This window comes from Ambystoma mexicanum, chromosome 6q (genome assembly GCF_040938575.1).
Source record: "Ambystoma mexicanum isolate Mex_15411 chromosome 6q, UKY_AmexF1_1, whole genome shotgun sequence".
Classification (NCBI taxonomy): domain Eukaryota; kingdom Metazoa; phylum Chordata; class Amphibia; order Caudata; family Ambystomatidae; genus Ambystoma; species Ambystoma mexicanum.
In genome coordinates, this window is record NC_090937.1 from 430021288 (window position 1) to 430047198 (window position 25911).

General features: G+C 44.6%; 1 protein-coding gene across 5 annotated transcripts in view; it reads left to right on the plus strand.

Annotated features, from left to right (window-relative positions):
* LINGO2 (leucine rich repeat and Ig domain containing 2) overlaps positions 1-25911 on the plus strand; it is a 5916036-nt gene that overhangs the window by 2307839 nt on the left and 3582286 nt on the right. The window lies entirely within an intron of this gene.

A 25911-nucleotide genomic window follows, 5' to 3' on the forward strand; every position in this document is an offset into this window, starting at 1 on the left:
TCAAATTCAGATTTCTCCATCCATAACTCAAAAGAGTATTTTCCTGTCTACTGTGTGTGGTATCACATTACGACCGTGCCAGTTCAAAATATAGTAGGGGGGAGGGTCACCAAAATGATGTACCTGGGACTCATCAAAAACTCTCAATGTACTGCTGTCAGTCCTTGACTCTGCTCCTGCCACCTCTGACGCAGGGGTTGCCAGGGTAGTTGCACGGGTTGCAAAGAAGCAGCAGTGCCTGAGGACGCTGTCCATTCAACAGAAGCCCTGGGCAGGTTGTCCAGGATGCAACTTTGGCGATGCTACTGTACAATGGTTCTTTCTTTGCAGCGGGAGATCTGTTCCAGTGCCTCTCAGGACTGCAGAGCGTTAAGCCTTGGCAGCTGAGTAAAAATACATTTGCAAGACAAGAAAACAACTTGGCTAATTTGAAAGGTTTTGTGCCGGCACAGCACTATCGGGCTTTCCGGCTGTGAAACAGGCTCAGGCAGCGCGGTGTGATGAATGAGGCAGCGACAGTGGGAACGCAATCAAGTCGATCATCGGAAAAGATGTCAGTGCTAAACCAAAATGAGCCCACTTAACACTTTAAAAAATATATAAAGTGGTTGTGCTGGCTACATCTCCGCGTGAGCAGCAGTCTTGCTGCTCTGTCACCCTTCACCTCCAAATGAAAGCACTTTGGACATTAATACAAGTTGCTCTTCCAAGTCCTGCGTATCGGACATCTTGGACTACATCCCTGGGGATTCTGCATGAGTGATAAGCCATCCAGCTAGCACACAAAAGAACCACAGTTAATGGAAACAAAACTGCAGTGGCTTCCAATGGAAAATGTGTTCACTCTCCTCTCTGTAAACGTGGAATGAGGTTTTATCTTTAAGGAAAGATGCTTTGTATTGTCTTTTCTTGGCGTGGTCGCGCGGCATAAGCATCTACGGGTATACAAATCACTGGCACAGCCATGGGTTGTGTATAGGTGTTTTATGGGGATGTGAGCCTGTCCAGCATCAGGGTACGGGTGCAGTGGCAGGGTGCAATGACAGGTTGCATATGGAATGTTTTGGCTTACATGCAGTGGGTGCGTGCATACACTGTGTGTGGATGTATGTGCAGTGTGAGGGTGCAATATGCAGTGCTTTAATTAGGCTGGGGTCTGCAGGGGCTGGGCCACAGCAGTCTCTAAAAAATGAGGCTGAGCCGGGGTCCCCCGGTCCCACTACTTCACGGCGGGTTAGTGTCCTGCCACGGCCGCAGCCACGACAGCAGATGAGCCCGCCGTCATCAAGTGAGGCAGCTGTGACTGACAGAAGTGCAGGGCAGTCAACGCTTTGCTCAAACTAGTTTGAGTGAAGCTGTGGCTAGCTGGCACTTGTTTTAGTCACGGCTCAGGAAACGCACAGGGTCCCCACCATTAACACCCATTTGTCTCCACTCCCTGTTGACCTGTTCGACCCATTAACCACATGGCAGAGACATTAGCTTCTGAAAACCTTCACTTCATGGGGAAAGGCCATAACCTCCTCGCCATCACCTCTTTCCTTTTGCAAATGACGTGGTGCAGCGGGTCACATGCACACCAGGTTGGTGATGACATACTCGCTGCCTTTGTAAGTTCCAAGTCATCTGGAAACTGAACTCTCCGTGGTTCATTAGGACGCCGCTTACATTGCTTGCAATCTTGACACTGGTTGCATATTTACAAACTACCATTTATTTCACAAATGCAAGTATGACATGTTTATCGTGTGTATAAGTGTGCAATTCGGCCTTTGTCTTCTGATTGCCTGAGAGGCATTTTCTAAACAAAGTACCCTCATTTTCGATTAAATGAAGCAATGTGCAGCAACGCTGGGAAGATAATCCATTAAATGCATGCTAACAGTAAAACTTGCCCACGTAGACATTTAGGAATAAGAATGTATAATCTGGCTGAGAGCAGGGCCAGTGAACTCTTGTTCAGTTTAGGGGCATGAGGCTCAGGCAGCGTACATGGATGTAGGTCTGAAATATTTCACTGAACAAGGACAGTGGCATCAACCAAGCATAAAGGACACCAAGTGGAAGACCATGACCAGGAAAAAAGAACGCAAACTGCACCCATTAACACATTGTGACCTAGGAGCACAGTACTTCTGGGTAATGAACATTTGTTGGAGCCCCAAAGGAAGCAAAGAAAACGAGTGATTCTAGAATCTGCGATTTCCAGTTCCCCCTTCAGTTTCAGTCGCCACTCACGGACACTGGTACGTACTGCCTTGGCATTGATTAAAAGTGCATGGCACAGCGCTTGCAGTTCCCTTACCCCGTTTCACCTGCCCAAAGGGTCATGTAAGGGTAGCATTAGCATTCCACGATGATGGTACTCTATTCTAGCATAGGGACAGGACATGTGTTAACAGCAGTAGCCACAAGGAGGTGACATGGGCTGTGGGGTAGATACCGGGCACAGACCAGCAGCCATAGGAACAAGGTACATACCCCAGTGTAGAGGCAAACACAGATTAGACACTATAAGGAATGTGTATTTAGCAGAGCTTGTGCTGTGAGTTACTGCATGAGTGTAGCAGCCACAAGGAATGTTAATGTCGATGGAATGGACAGGCCCCAGATATGTCTCGCAGTTGGAAAGGTTTATGTGCTATAGAGGACGGGGATTAGAAGCTATGAACAAACAGCTATCAAAAATGCAACCTGTGCCATTTCAGGTATGAAGCCACTACTGGATTCTATGATTCCTGAACTTTGCATTCTGGTTCTTGTAATGTCAGCATTCAAAAGAAGGGGCTCACAAAAATAATCTCGCATGGAGGAGGCGCTACTGTACGCTGTGGGGCAACACTGCTGTATATTGTAGCATTATATCACACTCTGTCACTATTTACTACACCAGGACTTTAAGTGCTGCAGATAAGACACAGTGGGCCTCATTACGACTCAGGCGGTAAGGGGTTTACGTCGGCGTAAACAGCGCCGACCCTTACCGCCTGAGTACGAGGCCCCTTAGCGCCATGGAGGTTTTAACACCTGCTTTTAGCAGGTGTTAAAATCCATGGCGCTAAGGGACCATGGAGTTAATTACGCCACCATAATTTACGGTGGCGTAATTAACGCCTTCCCCACTCCCATTATGCCCTATGGGGCAAAAATGGGAATGGGGAAGGGTAAATGGGGATTGGGGACTTACCGCCCCGCCAACCTCGGAATGGGGCGGTAAGTCCGCCAACCACCATGGCGTAAACGTAGTTTACGCCATGGTGGTAAAGTCACGGCCCAGGCGGTAACTTACCGCCTGGGTCGTAATGAGGCCAAGTGCAATTAAATGATTTGCCCAGGACCACACGTTTTGGTTGTACCAGCAATGTTGCAGTATGTGCTTAGTTATGTAGGTGAGACCACCCCTGTTAATTTTTACATGATCTTCTTTAGGCCAAGCCTTCAAGTTTTAGGCTACGTCCCTCAGACAAGCCACACCCCCAAATGAGGGCCCCCCTCAATTTCCTACCCCACTTAAAGCACTGGCAATGTGGGTATGTGTTTGCCTGATGCAGACACACTGTCTACCCTACCTAGCTCACGTGTCTACCAATATCCTGTGTTCAAGGTTCAGTGGACTAGTGAGTTGTCACATGATTCAGCAGCTCGGGATAACACACAGACGTGTATCCCACCAAAACATAAAAGCCAACCCCTTTTACGAAATGTGTGAAACGTGTAATCCCTTTGTGAAAGCCGCCTTGACACCCTCTGTGGCATCCCTTGTGACTGTGTGATTCTCTCTTATCCGGTTTGCTTTTCTTTCCTCCTTCCAAACGACCAAAAGAAAATGAAAAAAGAAACCATTTGTGAAATCGTTTGTGAAAAAGCACAATACCCCATTGTTTTCTCTTTCCTTCTCCTTCACACAAAATAAAAACAAAACAACGAACAAAAAGGAACACCTTTTTATCCATTTGTGACACATTTATTTTTTTCAACCCTCTCCTTAAAGGTTCCTAACTCCACCATCATAGGAAAAAAAAAACATGTCATTGCACCCTTGCTCATAGTTTTTCATGTGGTGGAAACCTAGAAGGCAGAGATGGAGGGGCAGTGGCAATGGAACATGAAGAGGTGGATGCAGATTAGTAGGAGGAACAATGCAAAGAGGAAGAAGGATGCAGATTAGTAGAAAGAGGAACATCAACAGTTAGAGGTGAGGCAGCAGTTGAATAGGCAGGAGAGGTGGAACAAGAGGGAGAAGATTTGTTTCTTCTCGCATTAAACACAAGGAAGAGGTGAAACCTAAGGAGGTGGATGCCACAGACTGAAACGCACACCGGTTTATGCCATCTCCGCAAAAAGAGGAAGCAGTGGTCAAACAAAGGGAGCTTTACACACTGGGCATGATTACCATGCGTAATTGTAATTACCTTTTGTATGGCATAAAACCAACTTTAAGACCCATACGAATATAAACACCCCATCACCCGTGTTATTATTCCCCCGGAAAGGCTGATGAGGAAACTGCCAGAATGCCTAGAGATGCCCGTCATTCCCAAACCTGACATAGAGAATGGCAGAATGAGAGATGGAGGCCCAATCGTACTAGCAGCACATGTCAGGCCTATGTGAGCTTTGTGCTTCCTCCATGATCTTATTTTCTGAAATGCAGATATCTGTATTTGAGGATGATGGTTAGCTGGATGGAACTAAAGGAAAATCCCGTTCATGTCGCTATAGATGCTCATGTTTTTGCCCATTGCTTGGTCTAGAAAAGATCCTAGGCTACGCTAATGTTGGGACTGCCGGGAATCGGACTAGCTAGCCTTTTGGTTGTAGCCCCTGAGCTTCTATCTGGGGCTACAACCAAATGACACAGGGCTACAGTCGCCTCAGACACCCCCCGCCACGGCAATGCCTCTACAATCGTCCGACCCTCCAATAAATTGAGCAAGGGAGGACGACAGCATATGTGCGCGTACAGCAATTGCACAAACGGGAGCCACAAATGAGTATTCATGTTTGCAGCAAAACCCACACACATATTTGTAATTTTAGGTACTGCATAGCATGGAGACCCAAATAATTATTTGAAGTTGTAGATATTGGGCCCAATTCATAGAAAAGTGAGCATTTACCCTGCAAAGGCCACGTGCTGAGAACGACACTGCGTGACCCTGTGCGCAGGATGAAAAATGCATGTTCACCATATTCATGGAACTGTCTACGTAAAGTAACCTTTTACGCAAGTCGTGGCTGGAACACCCCAACACGCCCCCACGCAAAGCGAAAATAGCCGGAACAGCTACCTTTGCATGCTTCCGCGGGAGCAAATACTTCCACCCTTTAAACAGGGTGTGGGTTCACCGTAAGCAGACCTGCATCTCGGGGACCCTGCGCAGGGTCCCGCGTAACTGTTACCGGCACCCCAATAACATGCATATAATTTATCGTAACTCAGATAAAATGTGTAAATTCTGCATGAAAACCCCCGTAAACCATTCCTTGACCCCGCTACAATGCTTACACGCACCTCTATGTTAGATCACAACCACGGATGGGTACACACACCCCTATCTCCGACACCCAATCTAACTACTGTACAGTGAAACCTAGGCGCAAATGTCTTCGGCTGGTGGATAGTATCAGGGCGCTGCGTGGCCCTTTCCCCGCCACGAGGTTGCATGCTCGGATCCATGAATATGTATCATTCCACGCAATAGTGGGCATTCAATGGACTGCCTGCTGGCCATCCCTCGTAATGTTCACTTTTTGCCTTGTTCTTCCTCATTTTCTATGTTCCGCCCCCAACCCTACACTCTGCACAAGCCATGCTCATACTCTGCGTTGGGTCTCAAGCAAGACACTCAGTCTCTCGCAGTGATGGGTCAAACTTGCGCGAAGTCCACGTAAAGTACAAAAAAGTGCTGTGCAGTTGATTCCATGAATCGATAAACAGTATTTCGCACACTGTTTGGCGCACAAAGTCCTGATCTTTCGCACAGATAATTCCATGAATCAGGCCCAAAGTATTGAAGGAAGATGCTGAGAAATATTTGCAGTTGCAGCTATTGCATAATAGGTAAATCTAGAGAAATATTTACAGTGGCAGCTATTGTGCAGTAGGGAGATCCAGAAACCTATCTTAATTGCTAATATTGCATTGATGTGAGACCCAGACCAGAGAGAAATTGGCAAAAACAGTTATGTCTTATGTAGCAGAGATAGTCCAACAAATGTTCACTTTTGTGACTCTGATGCAGGATGAAGAACTCAAGAGATTATCATGTTTGATGGTCTTGAGCAGCAGGTAAAACCTAACACATACTCATGTGTGCCTGTGCTGCAAAGCAGGGAAATCCCTAACCATATGCATTTTGCTCCACTCATGCAGCAGAAAGAACACATGGAAGTCTCATGATTGCACCTCTTGTGCATTTGGAAATATCTACAAACTGTGTTATGTTTGTGGGTCTTGTTCAGCAGGTACAACCCAACACGTTTGCAGTGCTTGGCAACAGGGAGAACTCTAAAAAAGATCATGTTTGTGTCCCTCATATTCGAAGGGAGGATGGAACACATTTTCAAGGCCAAGTAAAACCCTTCTGGAAGGTGGCTTTCACTGAATTGCTGTGATTGTAAAACAGCACAGCAAAGGCATAAGAACATAACAGGCATAGCACAAACACTAATGCCATCTCGCACTAAACTCACCAGTAGTTAGTCAGTAAAGTATTTCATTTCAACCACAACCACCACTAAGACACTCAGATCCACTTCTATGTGTGGGACTAGACGTTGTCAACAAGTATTTCAATCCCATGCCAACCATCAAAACAAATAGTGTTGGGTGGCAACCCACAACTTGGCAGCTGTGCGTAATGTCGGTGGACAAGAAGAGGTACACGTAGGTTCAGCTGGTTGAAGGCGATGAGTGCGTGGAGTTGTAAGGTGTATGCAGCTTAGCTCAGTTTATGATTAGTTGGTACACAGAACATTAGTGGTCGGCTGTTCAGGGTACGTGGTGGAATTATTGAAATGAAAGCATGCTAAAAAAAGGGTACGAGGAAAGTAGCCGCTTCACTGGAATCAGATACGAGGCACCAGCAACATGCTGCATCCACGCTCTTAATATTCAGTTGAGAAAAACAGATATCCTCTCCCTGATGAAGGGCGAGTCTGCCCGGAAGGTGTCGTACCACACACAAGAAGACACATTAGGACACACCAACTTCTCCCAAAGAAATAATCTTCTTGATGGTGATATCTGTCATTACTAAGGAATCTACCTTGATTGTCATTATCTATTTTGATCACGCATATTCACCAAGAATACACATGAAAGTATGATGTACATGTTGTGTAAGTCTTGTTAACTACTTTGTTTATCAATGAAATTGGTTGGTAATTTGTATACAGTCTACTTGATGACCATACTGTTGCTTTTATTTTTCGCAATCAACGCAGAATTAAAATATCACACTCTATTAAACTGTTTTATTCTCGGTTGAATTTCAACAGGCAAGCTTTGCAGTAGGTGTGCCCTGGTCTTGTTCCTTAATTCTTGAAGATAGAGCAAACATCCCAAGAGGAATGACTGCATCCGGGCACGATTAAATATGCATTTTTTTCCCACTCATGTGCAAGCCAGTATCTTCATGTATTCCATAACTAGTCAAAGTACAATCAGCTTGCCTACCATCATAGCCGACCCCTCACTGCTAACTCTGTTGGAAAACCTTTCTACATTTCCTGGTATTAAATGATAAAAGCACCTGCTTCCAAATGTATATACATGAAAAACAAAATATGTCTAGTTAGAGCACATCTAGGCGTTTGGTTAGGCTTTCCTTTAACAGACGTGTTTTTCTATAAGGAATTGCAACAACAAAAAAAATCACATGATTAACAACCAGTTTTTCATATATAACATCTCAGCAACAGTCTCTCAACCTGCTAAACTACCCTGGTAGCCTTCAATTGTAGAGCTATGGATTCCTTAATGTACTAAACATCACTACATTAACAAAAGTATGTTGGGGGAACGACTGCCATGGAAGTGATGTAAAGTGGAATTGATGTACAGTGTGGAGAAAGAAGCAGCATGAAAGAAATTAGATCATTTTTGAAGTATTATTTTGAACATTTCCTTTGAGCTGAGTTCAATTGCCAGCTCTGCCCCCTCGGAACTCCACCCCCTCCTCCAAACTCCACCCCACACTGTATCCCCCTTTAAATGTTTTCCATTTCCTCCACTGCACTGCACATATTACAGCTCTGAAGTTGCCCTTGCATGGACTTTGCAAGGGTGAATGGTGGATGTTCTTTAGGGGTGTTGATACAATAAGGTATTTCTCCATTGTGTCCCTGCATAAAACCTGGCTCTATTGTAAATGAAGAGAGGTACCAAAATGACTGCCCCCGCACCCCTCACCCGGGTCATCTTACATCGTTACGTACTGACCTACTGTAACTCAACACTTTGAAATGCTGGTTAAACACAGATCTCTGAGGCAGCCACAAAACCCACCAATCTAACTGTTCACTCATACTCTAAAGCTTCTGCCCATAAGCGGTGTCCCAGCACAATTTATCATTGTTAAAAGGCAGTCCCTTGCAGGCAATCATCATCAAAATCAATCATGCCTGCCCTTTGGGTTGGGGCAACATTGAATATAATGTCAACGCTGCATACATATAATGATTATGCTCCTTATCACAGATGTTAGGCAGATGGTTTAGCACCTAGTTTGGCAGCACAGTGTTTGTGTAATCTCCTGCTTTCCTGTGCTTCACGGTTAATATGGCTCGTCGCTCTCTCTAGTAAGCATTGCCTGATAGGGCGTATGAATTTAGCATAGCTTTGCTGCTGGGTGTTCTAGGAGAATCGCTTTCCAGTTCAGTCTTTTGTCTGACAAAGGCAAGAAGGCTTTGCGCTAGAATAGGAAATGAAGTCGGAAGCCGCCATCTTGTTTGGTTGTTCAGTGCGGTATTACTAAATCCATAGTACTCTTTACAAGAGTGCCGCTAAGTGTACTAGCATTAATCTAGCCCCCATTTCATTAAGGATATCAGCAATGATTGGCGCTAATGCGCACCGCATGCTGATTGAGGTATGTAAAATGATTCGGAAAATGGAAAGCCTCCTCGCGTTTCCCCGTCATTACTCGGGGCCCAGCGCATGATTCATTTCCTTGTCATGTAAATGTAGACACCGTGTACTCTACGCTGCGCGAAACGTGATCCTTGCACGAGGCGTATCGACCGGAAGGGAGGCTGAGTGGGAAACTATTGATCACTAGATTGAAAACGTGACGACTGATGAGAATATGGCTTCTTTATTAGCTGCGGAAGGTCTATTTATCCAGCCAAAGATTGAGAGTTCATTATCAATAGGAAACAAGGAAATCACGGAAAGCAATGTTTTAATGATGTTAAATATAAACGTCAGTAATTTATTAATAAAAGTGCACCCTGATCGCAGCCTATTGTGGGCCATTGAATAGCACTACTTACTCTCTTCTTCTGTGTTTCTCTGATTATAAATATCAAATAAAATTAACTTTATTTCAGGTGTAACCCCATAAAGGCACAATGCACAGATTATAAAACGGGTTGTGGGACGAAATATTACATAAAAGTTCATGACATCATATAGATTACAAATCATAAATATCACGAATAACAAAGGGAAACAACCTACAATGTAATACAATATCCACTGGCTCAGTTAGTTGCTTTTCCCAGAATTCACCAATCTTATTGCAAAGGTAGTATCCTCGTAAACAGTCAATTTGCACAAAGTGTACACAACAGTGATGGACTTGAAACACTTGTGTATAGGCGAGTTATAAATGCCACATCATAACATGCCTGGTATTTGGAGAGAATGGGATAACGCCATCTCCTCCTCAGGATAGCATCATATGCAGGACAGATCAACAGAAAATATCTGTCAGATTCAACCTCCGTATTGCAGAACAAACAAAGGTCAGAAGATTTCCATGACCATTTCCGGGTTAAGGATGCAACAGGGAGGACAGTCAATCTGAATTTGACATATAACGCTCTTTTTGAGCTTGGAAGCATGTAGTTAAGGCAAGGGCTGGGGTCCAATTTGGTTTTAAATATGAGATGTCCTGGGAAACTTGATAAAATGGTAGAATCAAAAAACATAGTCTCCAACAACAAGGTATCAATGTTGGATTGAATTACTCTAATGGTCTCTTCCATGATAGTAACATTGTCGGTGGGGAGGTGCAGAATACCTATGCTTAGCAATGTGCTGTTCAGATGCCTACACGGTTTCCAAGATTTACCATTGACAGATGCCACAATGTCTTTAAACATCTCGTCGTAAAACGTAACTTAATTGAGTAGTTTAACTTAACCAAAAGTAGAGCAGACTAAGAGCCACAACTCTAAGGGCTCTAAAGCCTGTTTCCATACGTAAAACATAGTGTGAGTGTTGATGGGGAGATTAAGGGCTTTCTTTATGAATTTGTTTTCTGTTGTGGTCACCGTGAAGGTTTCATCATACCCCCCAAAACGTTTTGCTGCCATAAAAGGCAGCAGACCATGCTTGAGCTGAGTAGGCTTCCAATACGCTTAGTGGGAAACAATGTCCAGTTTGTGTATTTTGTTTGTGCATGACTCCAGACAGTCTTTTTAGGGTAAGGTCACTTTTAAGTAACTGAATAGACCATTTTACATTGTCTTGGATCCTCACTCCCAGATAGTCATAAAACGTATCTGCTGCAGTTTCTCTCCTTCGATAGCAATGTTTATTTTGATTTTGCGTGCAGCACGGCATACCACGCCCATCATTTTAGAGCAATATATTTGTATATTTCTTTCATTATAGATCTCTATTAGTACTCAGAGTGGTTTTGAAATACCCATTTTGGACTTTGAAATTAAAATGGTTTCATCTGCAAACATAAGGATGCCAACTTTACATTTGGCAATAATTAGGGGCATCCCTATCTCTGCTGCAAATTCTTAAAATCTGATTGTTAACATATATTAAATCAGTTTGCACCGTTGGCACCCACTATTTGAGATGGGGAATGGATTTGTTAGGCAGGTCTTGTTACAGCAGCATGTTCACCTCGAATGGTCCATGGAGATAGCGTAAATAGCGTGTCTCTGCCTTGGAAGACCTGCATTCACAACTGGAGAATTCTGGAAAAGGACTGCTTTCACAGCAGGGCCCAAACAAAATCTTCTTCAAGGGTTTGAGTTCAAAAGATGATCAAAGAAGAGGTGGGAGACCCCTTCTTTTAAAGGTAAAGGTCCACCAGTGATTGAACTAAAACTAGCCTGCTTTAGGGGTCCAATCGCTATTCTTGAAAGAAAGAAGTGGACTTTGCCCTTCTGACATCACACCCAAAGTGCTTCACACTAGAGGAAGTGAAAGGGACAGAAAGGAGAGAGTGAGGCGGAGAGATACAAGATGGTGGAATCCTTCCCCAACTGAACCTATCCCTCCCAGTGTAGACCAACAAAGCCTCTGCCCTTCTCAATAGGATCAAAGGTATTTAGATATGCAGCAACCTAGTGTGAGGCCAAGCCTGTTGTGGAATATGTGCTCATTTGATTCCTGTTCCTGGGCCACCTTCCTGTGGAGTGGCTGTCCTTGGGAAAGGGTGTTACCTGCTCTTACAAAGGAACAAACAGAGGCAATCCCTCCAAGCTACATTCCTGCCAGTAAGGAAAGATCCATCCTTTCTGGGGAAAACGCACATAGCCGTTCAAAAGCTGAACAGGGCCTATAGGGCTGACACAGGTGTGGTATCAGATTGGATGTGGCTGCAATGATTATGAGAAGTGCCATGTGCCATGCCCTAACTCAGGCATGGCTTACATTTACAGTTTACCATGCCACCAGCATGGACTACTTATACTCATCATACTGCAGCTGTCATTTGGGCACCCGTGATTTTTGTAGCAGCTCTGTGCCACTGGTGGAGCAGGTGGTGCAGATCAGGAGACTGACACAGCAGGGCACAGGTACACTATGCTTTTGGCAATGGAGATCATGCAACGGTAATCCGATCAGCAGATTACCCTTTGCATCATTTAAATTCATAAACATTGAAAAGCCAGGGCTTTCACCCCCTTGCTAGATGACAATTCACCACACAGCAATTATGAGCTATGCTTTCCAAACCAAAATTACCGCACAGGGCAAAGGAGCAGCCAATCAGATTCCATCAAACGAGGGCTGAAACCACTAATCTCAACCTGAATTGCATGGATCCCGCAGGCTGCCACCCATGTCGCGGGCTGACATCTTCCCCCATACTCCATTGTTTTTACTTTTCCCAAACCCCCTCCTCAGTCCCACTTACCTGATAGTTGCGCCTGCAGCAGCTTCCCTCCTCACTTTTCCTGCCACCGTTGTAATAGAAGAGGGGCTCTGAAACGACTTTGCTGAGCCGTTAACTTGGGCTGCAGGGACGTTACCCTGTTCCAGCCCTTGGAATAGGGTATTAACACCACATTAACTAGCAACTGCCTTGCTCTGCTCATGACTTCTCTTGCTGTGATAATTTCCCTTGGATTTTGGGGCTTCAAAATATATTTGAAAGAGGGCTCTGCTCCAGACCTCCCATACCCACATGTACTAGACACTGGCCATGGCATTTGGCCAAGAGACATGGTCAGTTTGCCCAGTGCAAGCCTTTGGCCATGTTCCAAGCCCTTGAAAGCTCCACTGGACCTTTCAAAGCTACCTCTACTAGTCACTGGGATTATGGACTGTCCCAAAAGACCCAGATATCACTATCTTGATTTTAGTCCCAGTTGAGGTCTTTTTGTGGTAGATGAGAGCAACAATTCCCTATGGAAGTTTTCTTATGAATATATAGACCTCCCTCTGAATTTGTTTTCAAAGTTCTGCTCTACTTTGTCAAGTGGGGGAGAGGAGGGGTTAAAGTGGGGTCTCAAACAAAACATGTTGCCAATGCATTTCCCATAATTCAAAGTTTGTGCCTACCTACAGCTGAACCAGCAGGGGGGATTCACACCAAGCTTTCATGAATATTGGGCATCTGACCCTGAAATGAGCTGACCGCTTATGAACTATAATGGACGAATATGACCTGCAATTGAAACATAATAATTATAATGTGAACAGTTGCTCTAAGTATCACTTTGTTGACATGTGGATTCCTTTTTTCTTGTTTAAAACCTTTATTTAGGCTTGATACTGCCATTAAAAGCTTGGTTGAACTCAATCCCAGTTGTTATATGATGTATGCATTTTTTAAGTGCTGCTTATGAAAAAATGGTGTTGCATAGTATAAGTATAGGAAAGTTATAAATAGTATTGTCATGGCTTCCTTCAGTGATATCATGTTATCAGTTCCAGAGTCTTGTTTCAGATCCATCCTCTGATATGCAGTAGTTGTAGATTGCAGGAGTTTCTGAAGCCTTGCCATATATCTGCAAGGAATTGAGTAGGTTGTAGCAGGGCTCAGTAAGCCTCATCTAATTCAGTAATATGAGTTAGGTCCTTGAGCCCATTTCTGTGCGTTGGTGCTGTCGGGGACATCAAATGTTTAAATATACATCTTTTAGCTATTAAACATGCTATATTAAAATACGTCTGTGTACATTCGGTACTTTGCCCATGTCCCCCAGAAAATATTTTGCTGGCAAAGGGTTTTTTAGGATTCCTGTGATGGTTAGCAGAGTGCTGAAAAATTCATCAATTGACTATATATCCTGGGAAATGTACAAATATTTAATGAGTTTAAGTGTTTCTGAAAACTTTGGATTTGATAAAATAGACCCAAATGGTGTGTATATTAGGAGATCCCTCGCTCCTTTTTTGTGCATTAGCCAAGAACAGACCTGGAGCCAAATAATACCTCAGATTGCACATGCCTATAAAAATAATGCAATTGATAGCATCCATCGGTTAAATCACTGAGCAGAATCTTGTAATTGGTGCTGTACCACTCATGAAAAATTGTGTTTTAACTGCCAACCATTTTTCCCACTTTATATTTCCCATTGAAAATTGACACATGTGCAATTCTTACACATTAATGACATAGAAAAACCATTGAAGGAAACATGGATATGTTTCTTTTTGCAAGTGACTAACGTAGAGGAATGTCCAGTACCCTTCTTTAAATTGATTTTTCTAAAGTGCTGTTTGAAACATTGACATAACCATTGAATAAAAAAGGGGCAATTTTTTTCAATAAATGAATAATAGAGAAATGTACATTGGCAGTGATGTTCTGATTTGCTTGTGTTTTATATAAATAAAATGTTTGTCCCGAACCCTCATTTACCTTTCAACTCATAGTGTATGAGTGCTCAGGTTAAATCAATTGTGTATATGGTGACATGGGTGTTTTCAAAAAAGTATCCATCTAAGTTAAATGCAGCATCGACAAGTGAATTTACCTGTGCTTTGATCATTTATCATTGGAGTAACCATTGATATCGAGATTTCATAGAGAATGATAAGGATGTACAATTTGTTTATATTTTTAATTAGTTTGCTTATTTATGTTCTTAATACATATTCCATCTGTGCACACCTGTGTTTTTCTTTGCCCGTAAGGGAAGGGTGGCTGTAGGGAATTAATAATGTTAGACTGGTGTGTCCTATGTTCATAAAAATAAATTTATTAGGTGGAAAATTCCTCCAGACTACATGTCGCCTGGTTAAATATTCCCAAATCATGCAGTTCCTGAAGGAGGGCGCACATCTAAAGCACTTGAGTATCACATGTATGACGGATCAAGATACTGAATCAAATGCTTTTACAGCATCTAGCGTTGCCACTACTGCTCGGGCCTCAGGATTCTTTTGAGACAATATATGAAGCAATCTATGAAGGTTTAGTGTCGCCAATCTTTGCGGTTTGAACCCAGCTCGATCTGGATTAACTAGGTTCTGCATGTATGGAAAGAGTCTGGGTGAGATGAGCTTTGTGCACATTTTTGTGTTGACATTTATCAATAATAAGGGCCGTTATGAGCTACATATTGCCAGAGACTTATGTTTACGGATCACCACAATTATTTATTCACATAGTGTAACAGGATAACACCTGCTTTTAGTGACTCATGACATAATTTAAGCAACTGCCTGGCTAGAATTGTTTTCTATTCCATTCTTCATAAAATTCTACTGTAAATCTGTGACGGCTAGGTGCTCTGGCCAGAGGGAGATCATCTATGAATGTTATTATTTCATCGGTTGTGAAGGGGGCCTTGAGTGCTAAACAACTTTCATCACTAACCACTGTGTGGGGTGAGGTATTTGAGTATGTGCAGATGTCATTAATTAATTAAAAATGAAATAATGAATCTTATATTACATGCTTAACACCGGATACCAGTCTCTCAACACGGGAGCAGGATTGGAACCTGCATCGCTCTGCATTCTTTTGTTTTTAAGACTAACACCTTGCCCCTGAGTTATCCTCCCATCCCATTGAAAGTGCTATAACTCTCATTCAGCATTTAAATGCTTCCCATGGGGCTCATTGTGTGATGTTATGAGTTTTGTTTGTTTTGTAATATTTGGTCATATTTTCTGTCATGGGGTGTTATATGTGTTGTCTGTTAATGTAGAAGAAGCAAACCTCCATAACCCTTTTGGCATGTTCAACCTATGACGTTCAGTGTTAATGTTGTTGTAGAGCAGTCAGAGTATGTTCCTGGTAGGATATCACTAACTACTTCATATAGGTGTGTTGCTGATAATAAACATGAATCTTTTCAGGAGGGCAGATTGTGTAAAGTGGAATAGTAGGTACAGTCTTTTTTCTTTTGGATGTAATGGTCTCCAAATGCTGACTAGAAGCATATTGAACAGGAGTTGTTTGACGGTCCTATCCACTTGAAAGATCAGGACAGTAGAAGTCCCACCACTGTCTATAGTATGTTTTATCATTAACTTGAAGTCTCCACCACAGACTTTGTCTGTATTCCTTGATTCTTGTATATATAGGGCTACTGTTATGTGGAATGGTGGGTCAATAATGTTTTGCCCATAGATATTTACTGTGAGTATTTTCTAGCCTTTAAGTATGCCATGTATGTAACATTTTATCTACCCAGGGGATCCAAGTTAGAACTGGCCTGCCGTAAGCCAAGCGAGCAGTGAATCATTATCATTGTGAGGAATAGTTAGTATGGAAATTGTCAGGGCCCCAATTTTTAGCAAAGGATTTATGTACTGGCGAAAGGGCATGCATTTCTTGGAGTAGGCCTATTTTAACAGGTTGGCATTCTAGGTATAGCACAATGTTTCTGTCCTTAAATATATGAATTATGCCTCTCACATTCTAACTGATTAGGTGCAGTGCGCTAACTCCCCAGGATCATTAGCATTTACAATGGGCAGCATTTGTATATTGGATAGACATAGTTAATTGCCACTATGTGGGATCAAAACCTATGTTTTTAATATCACAAGATTCCAGTTCAAAGTGTTTCATTTTTGTGCAGCGATAAGAAATATAATTTCCTTCTCGTGACTTTTTAGAGTTCTGTTTCTTTTGCAGTTTTTAGGTATACATCATTCCTTCTTACTCGGGTTAATCAGCAGTTAATTGTCTTTCTTCAAGTGTGTATTCAGAAGAGGACACAGAGGGGCAGAAATGTTGAGGCGATGCATGGCCACGCCTCAGTAGTATGCTATCCTTGATGTTTGCTATGGTATGCCCTGGTATTGTAAAATAGTGGCAGCGATTTTAATACTGGATTCGTAGCTTAGCTGAAAATAGCACTGCATATGGGATTTGTTTTTCAAGTAAAAATTGTTTGGTCTTGGTGAACGTTTAGCGACTAGCCGAGACTGTTGAGGAGAAGATCAATTATATGAATATTTTAGGTGATTAAAATCTTATCTTGCTGCATTCACACCCGCTTTTAAGTGCTAAGTCTCTGTCTTGATCATTTATGAGTTCACCCAGAGCTAGCCTCCCAAAACGCTCAGTCAGGGCCCGAGAGAAATGGTGTTGCAAAAACCATGACTCACGAGACTTCACAAACGTCAAATCTCTGTGTGCAAACCCAGGGATTCTGATAACCGAGGCCAAAGCTGCTTACTACTCCACCACCATTTCGGCAACCTCTAACAGGAGGAAAGCCAGTGGTAAAGCATTGTACCAAACCCTTACTCGACCCATGTTATCAGCAACTCAGGAAAAACATGACAGAATCAACACATTGTTTATTAGAAAAATAGACAAAATCTGAGAGAGAAACTAATCAGCTTCTGACAGCATTAGCGTAGCCTGCACCAGGGCACACACACTGCAACTCTGGGCCAAATTCTCTCTTCTCTTTCCCTCAGATCTCCTAAAAATGCTTGCCTCCCTCAAACCTACCTCTTACATTTATATGATTCCAGTCTCCATCAAAAAATGGACAGGACCAGCACTCAATGCGCTCCTCAGCATCATTGATGCCTCTATCACAGAAGAATAATTCCCGGACACCCTCATGACCGGTCTCATACAACCATTTTGGTAAAAAACAACCCTAGATTCAGATGACCTGGCCAACTACAGGACCATCACAAACCTCCAGTTTATTGGTAAAATCTTGGAAAATGTAGTTTCTGCAAAAGCTCTTGCCATAATTAAACAACTCAACCTCCTAAATGACTATCAGTCAGTGTTCTGCCTAAAGTGTAGCATCGAAACAGCCACCATTTAGGTGATGGAAGATGCTCTCCAAATCATGGATACAGGATACTCATGCCTCCTCGTCCTCCTTGACCTCTTGACTATATTCAAAGCATCAACCACCACAGTCTTCTCTCCCTCCTTGCTGACAGAATGGGATTCTCTGGCACTGTCCTGAACTGGTTTACCTGCTACCTCTCAAGCAGACACCAGGCTGTACAGATGAACTGGGTGCGTTCTAACTGACTCAAGGTCTCCTGTGTAGGATTCAAGGATCAAGGCTCCATCCACTCACCAATCCTTTTTAAACTTTACTTGGAGCCTCTGGGCACTCTCCTCAAAGATCCCAATATAGCCATCAACCTCAGTTATACATTAGAGTAAATAGATTGCAGGATATCTTTCATTTCTGCAATTACCTAGCCATCATCCAGTCCTGGATGTCAGCTGCTTTCCATAAACTAAACCCATCCAAGACTGAATTTGTACTCATTGGTCTGCCCACTAAAAATCAACTTGTCCAATGATGGCTCAATGATATGCACCTAGAATTTGATCCACAGCGCTCAGACTCAGCAAACTCCTTAAGCTTTACCATTGACAACAATCTGTCCTTCTAGAAACACATAGCCAAGAAGGCCCAAATAGCCCAACTGCAGAACTTCCGGACCATATTGCAGGCCCTTGTGGTTTTGCACATCAATGGGGGGAAATGCTCTCCTGACATCTGTTCACTTGGTTCTGCTAAAAGCAGGCCACCACGCTGCAGCAAATCTCATTACGGGAGCACCCACATTTGACAGAATTACCCCCATCCTATGTGAACTACATTCATTTCCACTCCAAGCCAGGATACTGTTCAAGACTGCATGTATAATTTACAAAGCAGTCACGAGTAGCACACCAGCACATATCTGGTGGCACACGCTCCTCGGGCAGCCAATTGACCAACTGGCTTCAATCACAACTCGCCCGCTAAGAGAGGACCTGCAAACAATCCCTCTCTTGTCATGCACCCACCCTCTAGAACTCGATCCCGCTGTCAGCTTGGGAATGCCCCCACAATTCTCCAATTTCTCAAATCTTTCAAAACATGGCTCTTTCAACAACACCCGACCAAGGATTAATTCCAATGGATGCACATATCAACGCACAGAGCTCACAATACTGAACTACTCATAAAAGATACCAGCCCAAATGCCAGTTACCCACACTCTATACAGCGCTCTGCTGCTCTCGAGCTAGGTCAGTGCTTTAAACAATCAAATTAAAATCAATGTGTCTTCCAAAAAAGGACGATGGGGAGCATCAGGTTTGGGTTTTGGAGCAAAGGCTTGGTGCACTATCTCAACTATGAAATGGATCAGAATTGTGAAATGTAGAAATTCTGTTAGAAGAGTTTCTATAAATACTTCTGTGTATCTAGTGAATGCATTCCATGGTAGGCTTACTATTCTTATATAGTTGCATCAGGATCTTGTTCTAGGTCTTTGCATTGTGCTGTGATTGCTGTGATTTTGTTGCATAGTTAAGTTTTGCAATAGCACCCGGAGCCTTCCAAGTGCTAGGTGGGATTACCAAAATAGAAGCTCTCAGGCCGACATAACAGATTCAACGCATCCTCTTATTTATTGTTTCATTTAATGCAGTCTCAAATGGGGAAGGCAGTGTTGGGGATGGTTTAGCATGTGAAGGCATTGCTTGCCTTTTTCACTATAATTTGGAATCTGATGTTAGGTATTTTAAGCACAATAGCACTCACTGGATCCACTGCTGTCACTGCTGCATCACCTTTTGTTATTGAGGAGTCTTAGTTATGCACTTACTTGGATTTCTGAGACAGGTATGACCATAAGTGGCCAAATATCTCTATCATAGCTTTGGGTGCCTTGTTCCAGTTCCACTGCTCCTAGCTGTCCACCAATTCTGACTCTGCAATAACTGACATGCCCCTTCTGTGAATTCCAGGTTTAAGGGGCAAGCAGAGTATGAAATTTACATCTGCTAACTGGGGATAGGGAAACTGTGGGATATATTGACCCACTCAATGCATTGCCCCGCATCACTGAGCTGCATTTGCGCTAGAAACAGCAACCTGGCTGCGCTGGCTCCTGTGCGCACCAGGACCTCAAAACTGCGTTTTGGCAGCAACAGAAAAATGGCTGCATCATCAGCCACCCACATTTTAGGCGGGGTGGAACAGGGGACACACTGCAGGAGCATGCCAGTGTGTTCTGAGAGATATATATGGAATCAAGTGAACCGGCAGCACTGCATTGCTGCAAAAGCCACAAATTCCCCTTCAGAATGAAACATTTTCACCCTTTCAAAATGCTGCTTTGGTGTCAATTCCACCTGTCATTCTGAAACCACTGTGAGTAAAAAGGCCCGGTCAAACCAACTCTCAGAGAAATCAAAAGCAACTTAATTTTTCCCTTGCACAGGAACATGCGTTTATTTCTTGACAACATGTATCCAGGAGCATCAGTTCAAAGAGACTTTTTACTCTCTGAGCCAGGTCACAGATAAATGTATCTATACTTTAGATAAGAGTCCTGCTGCAAGGAAAAAATGACTACAGCTGCCAAGACAGTGGCAATCTGAGGAGCTGCAAATCGGATTAAAGAAAGAATGCTAGGAGTTTTTAACACATGTGGAAAAATGGGCTGTGCTGGCTGAAGAGAAAAAAAATGGCCTGTTTAAAACTCAATTGTTAATGAAAGCCTGTTTACTTAGCAATATAAAGGGATATGTTAGTTGTGATAATACACACATAGGCTATCTTATGTCACAGATTTGTTTAATTCCAGACTCAAAGTAAGACATTAAACAGTTCAAAACACATAGGCTGGAGTTGCAAGATCTCAGAAAAACCTGTGATTCCAGTTGCCAGCCATGTAACTTCCCAAAGGAAGGGAGATACACCATAAATCCACAACAAGTTGGTGCGAAGTGCCAGCTTGAAAAACTTTATGGGACAGGACAATGAGGTATCACAAGCTCGTCAGACATTCATCTGTACTCCAGGCTGGGACACTAGCAGTCCTGGGACACTCACCTGTCAAGTGTGAAGGGGCAATACAACCTTCAATTAAGACTGGAAAACCCCTTGCCTGGAATGAAATGACAACTTCTTGCAGTTGAAGGAAGAAAAAAAAACAAGATCAAGTAACAAAGGGACTGTCTTTTGGTGCCAGAGACATACGGGCCGATTCATGGAATAAATGTGCGCCGAAAAGGGGAGTGCAAGCGTGAGAATCACAGTGCAAGCGTGAACATCGCAACACACACGTGCCAAAGCCGCACACATCGATTCATGGAATTCAGTGTGCGTGGAAATCCTGGGATGTGCGCTAAATTCGTGGGTGGGTCATGCAGGCGCACACGTCATTAAACGGTGTGTGCTACACGCACAGGGAAAGCGCACATAGAGCAGTGCACACAACAAAAGTGGGCAGAACACTGGGCATAACACGCGGAATGGGGAACAACGTGTGAAAATGTGGGCGTTACAGGGGAAGTACAGGAGGAAAATGCTCGCAACGCCCACACGCGCGCCAACAACATGTATTCATGGAATCGAAAAAGGGAAAGGTGTGCGCCAAAAAAGACGCACTAATCCGGAAACACGTACGCCAGCAGGAAGCAGGCGTAAGCGGCTCCGCGCAGCATAACAGTGTTCGCAAACAACAAACAAGCTCAGCCGCTACGATGAATATACCGTTCCTCGCAGCAGTGGTCGTGGGATACCGCAGGAGGAGGAGGATAGCCAGGCCCTGCATTTTTTTACCCAGGACCAGCCTTTCTGGGATGCCTGATGACCAGGTGTATGGGAGGTACAGATTTCCACCGCACATAATCCTAGACCTGGTGAGGGAGTGGGCGGATGACCTCATATCACCCACCCTGTGCTCACAAGCACTGAGCCCCTTGGAAAAGGTGCTCAATGTACTGCACTTCTTGGCTACTGATTCATTTCAGCTGACAAGTGCTATAGTGGAGGGGGAGGGGTCTCACAGGCCATCAGTCACGCTGCCTACACCAGGTGTTGGCAATCATCACTGCGCACCCCTCTGTCCGCAGGCACATATGCATGCCCAGAACACCTGCAGAAAGGCAGGCTGTTGTCCAGCAATTTCATGGGGTGGCGCACTTCCCCAAAGTCCTAGATGCCATTGATTGCACTCATGTGGCTCTACGTCCACCCAGGGCCACTGAGCACATCTATCGGAACCGCAAGCACTGGCATTCATCATCACCTCAGTATATGCCAACTATCCAGGGTCCAGCCATGATAGTTTCATATTCAGAATGTCACCCCTAAACCGGGACCTGGAAGCTGCCCGGCATGGCGACACATGGCTAATTGGTGAGTATAAATGCCTCTGCACATGCATGCATGTCAGAAACTGAGAAATGGGAAAACCCCACTAATGACAACCATTATCACCTCCCCAGGGGACAGTGCCTATCCTCTGAGCACCTACATGATGACGCCAATTCGGAACCCCACCACACCACCCGAGGTAAGATACAACACAGCCCATATTGCAACCCGGGGCATAGTGGAGCGCACATTCGGAGTGCTGAAGTCACGTTTTCGTTCCCTTGACCGCTCTGGTGGGCAGCTGCTATATGCCCCCCTAGTAGTGTGCAGGATCATAGTGGCAGCATGTGTCCTGCACAACGTTGCAACCCGCCGGGGCGTGCCAGTGGACATGGTGGTGCCCGAACATCCCCAACCACATGCACGCCCGCTGCGCATGGGAGGTGAAAGGGCACGTGGTGAGGCAGCCCATACCCAGCTTGTGGCAAATTACTTCACCTAAAATCCCACCCATGCGGAGTGCACACAGGCCTGGCACATACCAGCTGACAATCAATGATCATGACAAAAGGGACAGTCAACTGTCACAACCATACCAGCCTGAGATTGTTCACCTGGAAGTGTTACATTGTGTGCATCCCTACCTACTTAAAAACACCCAATGCTGTGTCACAAAAAGACACACATTCATGCAGCAGGGATGACTACCCCCTTGCAAAATACCACATCAAAATAGTACCATGTCACCCAACCCCTCCCCATCTCAGCGACCCAACACACCAAGCCATGGCATGCAATGTGAAAGCAACCAAATGAATGCACAACACATGACACAAGTGTCAGAAAGTGCACTGTCCATAATGTAAACAGGCCACAGACAATATGCGTTCAGCAATCAATAAGAAACAGCACACATGAACAAATACTTACCAGCAATACAAAACAACAGTTCAGGATGAAACTGTGTTTTTTACTGTCAATATATGACAGTAAAAAATTGAAGTAGTGCAAGTCTCACAACCTGACTAAGGCAGCACATCGACCCCTTCCAACTACAGAGTGTTGCTGTCAGGCAAATGTCTCAGTGTACTGCATACAACATGAACTGCATCTGCAAAGGAGACAGCCTTGTGAAGACATGAAGAACCTACATGTAAATAAGGAGAAAGACACGGAGGCACATATCAATACACCATGCAGCGTAGAATCCAACAAAAATCCCCACTAGGATGTACACACAGTTTTGACTGCAGACTGCCGAAACAACTCATGGGAGCCCAATGTCACTGTGTAAGTTACTGTCACTTGGTCACACCCTTTGCAAGCCCATGGAAAGGGGAAGCAGGAGGGGTGTGTGTGTCAGGAAACCAAGCATCTAACCCAAAGACAGGACAAGCCTGCATGTGCCCAGCTGGAATACACAGTGGATGCCCACGGGAGCCACACAAAGCAACACACTGTAAAAAAAAAAATATATAAAAAAAAATAATCAAAAATGGCCATGTGTGGACCGGGGGGGCACCCAGGAGGTCCGAGGTACAGGGTACCTCCTTGGGCTCATGGCCTGCACGGCTACGCTACAGTGGGAGAACTGCCGTTGCTCTCTTCACCCTCTGCTGCTACATCAGAAGGTGGCCGTGATATGGGAGGCAGCCCATGGAAAGCCCTGGTATGGTCCTCCATGGCAGCAAGCATGCGGGTCTGTAAGGTTTGGTTCTGCAGGATGATGGTACGGAGATCCCCATGCAGCACCTCACAGGTTGCCCGCATTTCTGCCTGCATGGCCTCGCGTGATGCCTGGATCTCTGCACGGGTTGCCTGGAGCTCAGCCGAGAGTGAACGTGTGAGCTGCTCCAGCCGTTGTTCTGACCTAAAATTCCGGGAAGCCTCAAGTTCACCCAGAGTATCTCTGAAGAACCTGTGTTCTAACCTCAGGGTTTCTCTGTGGGCCTGTGTCTCTACAGATATGGCTTCGCGCAGAGCCTCCAGTCCAGCCCGTCGGCCCCTGTTGGACGCCAACATGTCCTCCCTGTGTGAGTGGCAAATAAAGTCTGTTGCCTGCTGCTGGAGCTACATCTGCCTTTCATGGGGGAGAATGGAAGTGGTCACCCTATCCATTGCCTGAGCCATAATTTCACACAATGCTCCCTGTTGTGCTGCAATACTGTACATGCAGTTCTCCCACACTGTACTGCCTGGTGGCGCACGGCCACCGCGTTGACTGGAACCACACCTGTACCTGTTTGGGGCAAGGCGATCTGCACCTTGCTGTGCTGACACTGCCTGAGGCTGCAGGACTGCATTCCTCCTTTGTTCTGCTGGCCCAGAAACAGGAGCAAATATTGTGGAGTGTGACCCTGCATCCGTAACCGCCAAAGGCGGACTTACCAACACTGAAATCCCCATAGAGGGGTCTACCCCCGGTGCAGGTGGGTTGGACAGAACAGCATCCCTGCCAGAAACAATCACCTGTGACGGCACATATGTCTCACTGTCCGATTCAGCACCATATTCATAGAGGTCTGCAGAGGTGTACCCAAAGACACCCCTGGACAGCATGGTTTGTAGGACAAATGGGTTTTCACCCACCACCACCCCACGTCGTCCAGTGGTGCCCGGTTGTGGCTGTGATTCCTCCTTGTTCTGCACCATCTCCTCCTCCTCAACAGCATCAAGTGCCTCATCACCTGCAAAAACATGCAAGATAACAAATGGAAACAGACATGAGTACCATAGCACACACATAGGCCTGACGAGGCAGAGATCCAGTACATAAATTACACATGTCCCACATGACTATAACCATGGCATGCATGCACTGTCAATGAGTTGGAAGTGGAGGCAAGAAGCAGACACTGAGGACTCCAAGATGGAAAAGCAACACATGTGCTGCATGCTGGATAGCACTGGCATCACACATTAGCCTGTGAGTGGTATGTCCAATACACATACATGACACATGCCAGCACACAGATGGCATGTAGCATAGCCATGGTACCTTTGACAAGTACAGCCATATGGTAGGAAATAAGTACTGTCACCCATCCATGTGAGATGGACATCATGAGATACAACATGCAAAATAGTGTGACAAAACATGCATGTGACACACGCTGCTACAGATCCAGTGTTCAATAATACAGTGATGGCAGGCAAATGGATACATCAATGGTTGGTCACTTCAACATGACAGAAGACAACAGTCATGTTCAACATTCAAACAGGGCCCAAAAATGATTGTGTGCAGGCCATTACTCAATCAGCCTGAATGGTTAAATCATTCCCATAACAAGGTAATACATGTGGGCCATTGTGGGTGTAATCTATGACAGAAGCATGTCACATTTGTGGCAGTAGGGCAGAAAAATGTGTCGTAAAAATGGCAAGGATTGAAACAATCAAGCTGAATGAACAGGAAAACATTTTGAACAATGTTGTTGCAAGATGACAGTTGAAGGGCAACTGCAGTAATCTGGTGAAAATTGGCTACTGTGGTCAGAAGGGATACTGTCATTCCCAAACCCAAGTCCAGGGAATGGTTTGGAGGAACCACATGGGTTACCCATACCAGTCATGACTACACACCCTCACCTGGCACTCAATCAGAACACATCACCCAAGCAACATACACATGGATTACACACACATGCATGGGCACTCACCGGACAATGCTTCAAGATCTGGTAGGTCTCCCACACCTCGGATCTGTTCCTCTGTGACGAAGGTTCCAGCGACAGACTCATATTCAGTGAGTTGGTCGTCCTCTGGTCGAGACCCACCGCCAGTCACCAGAGTAGAGGCATGATTGGAAGCCAGCTTGTTCTTTGCTTTGCGTTTCAGGTCATTCCACCGCTTGTAGCAATCATAAGCTGTGCACCTCACAAATCCAAGGGCACTAATGTGGTCCGCGATGGTCTGCCAGTGGGCCCTACGTTG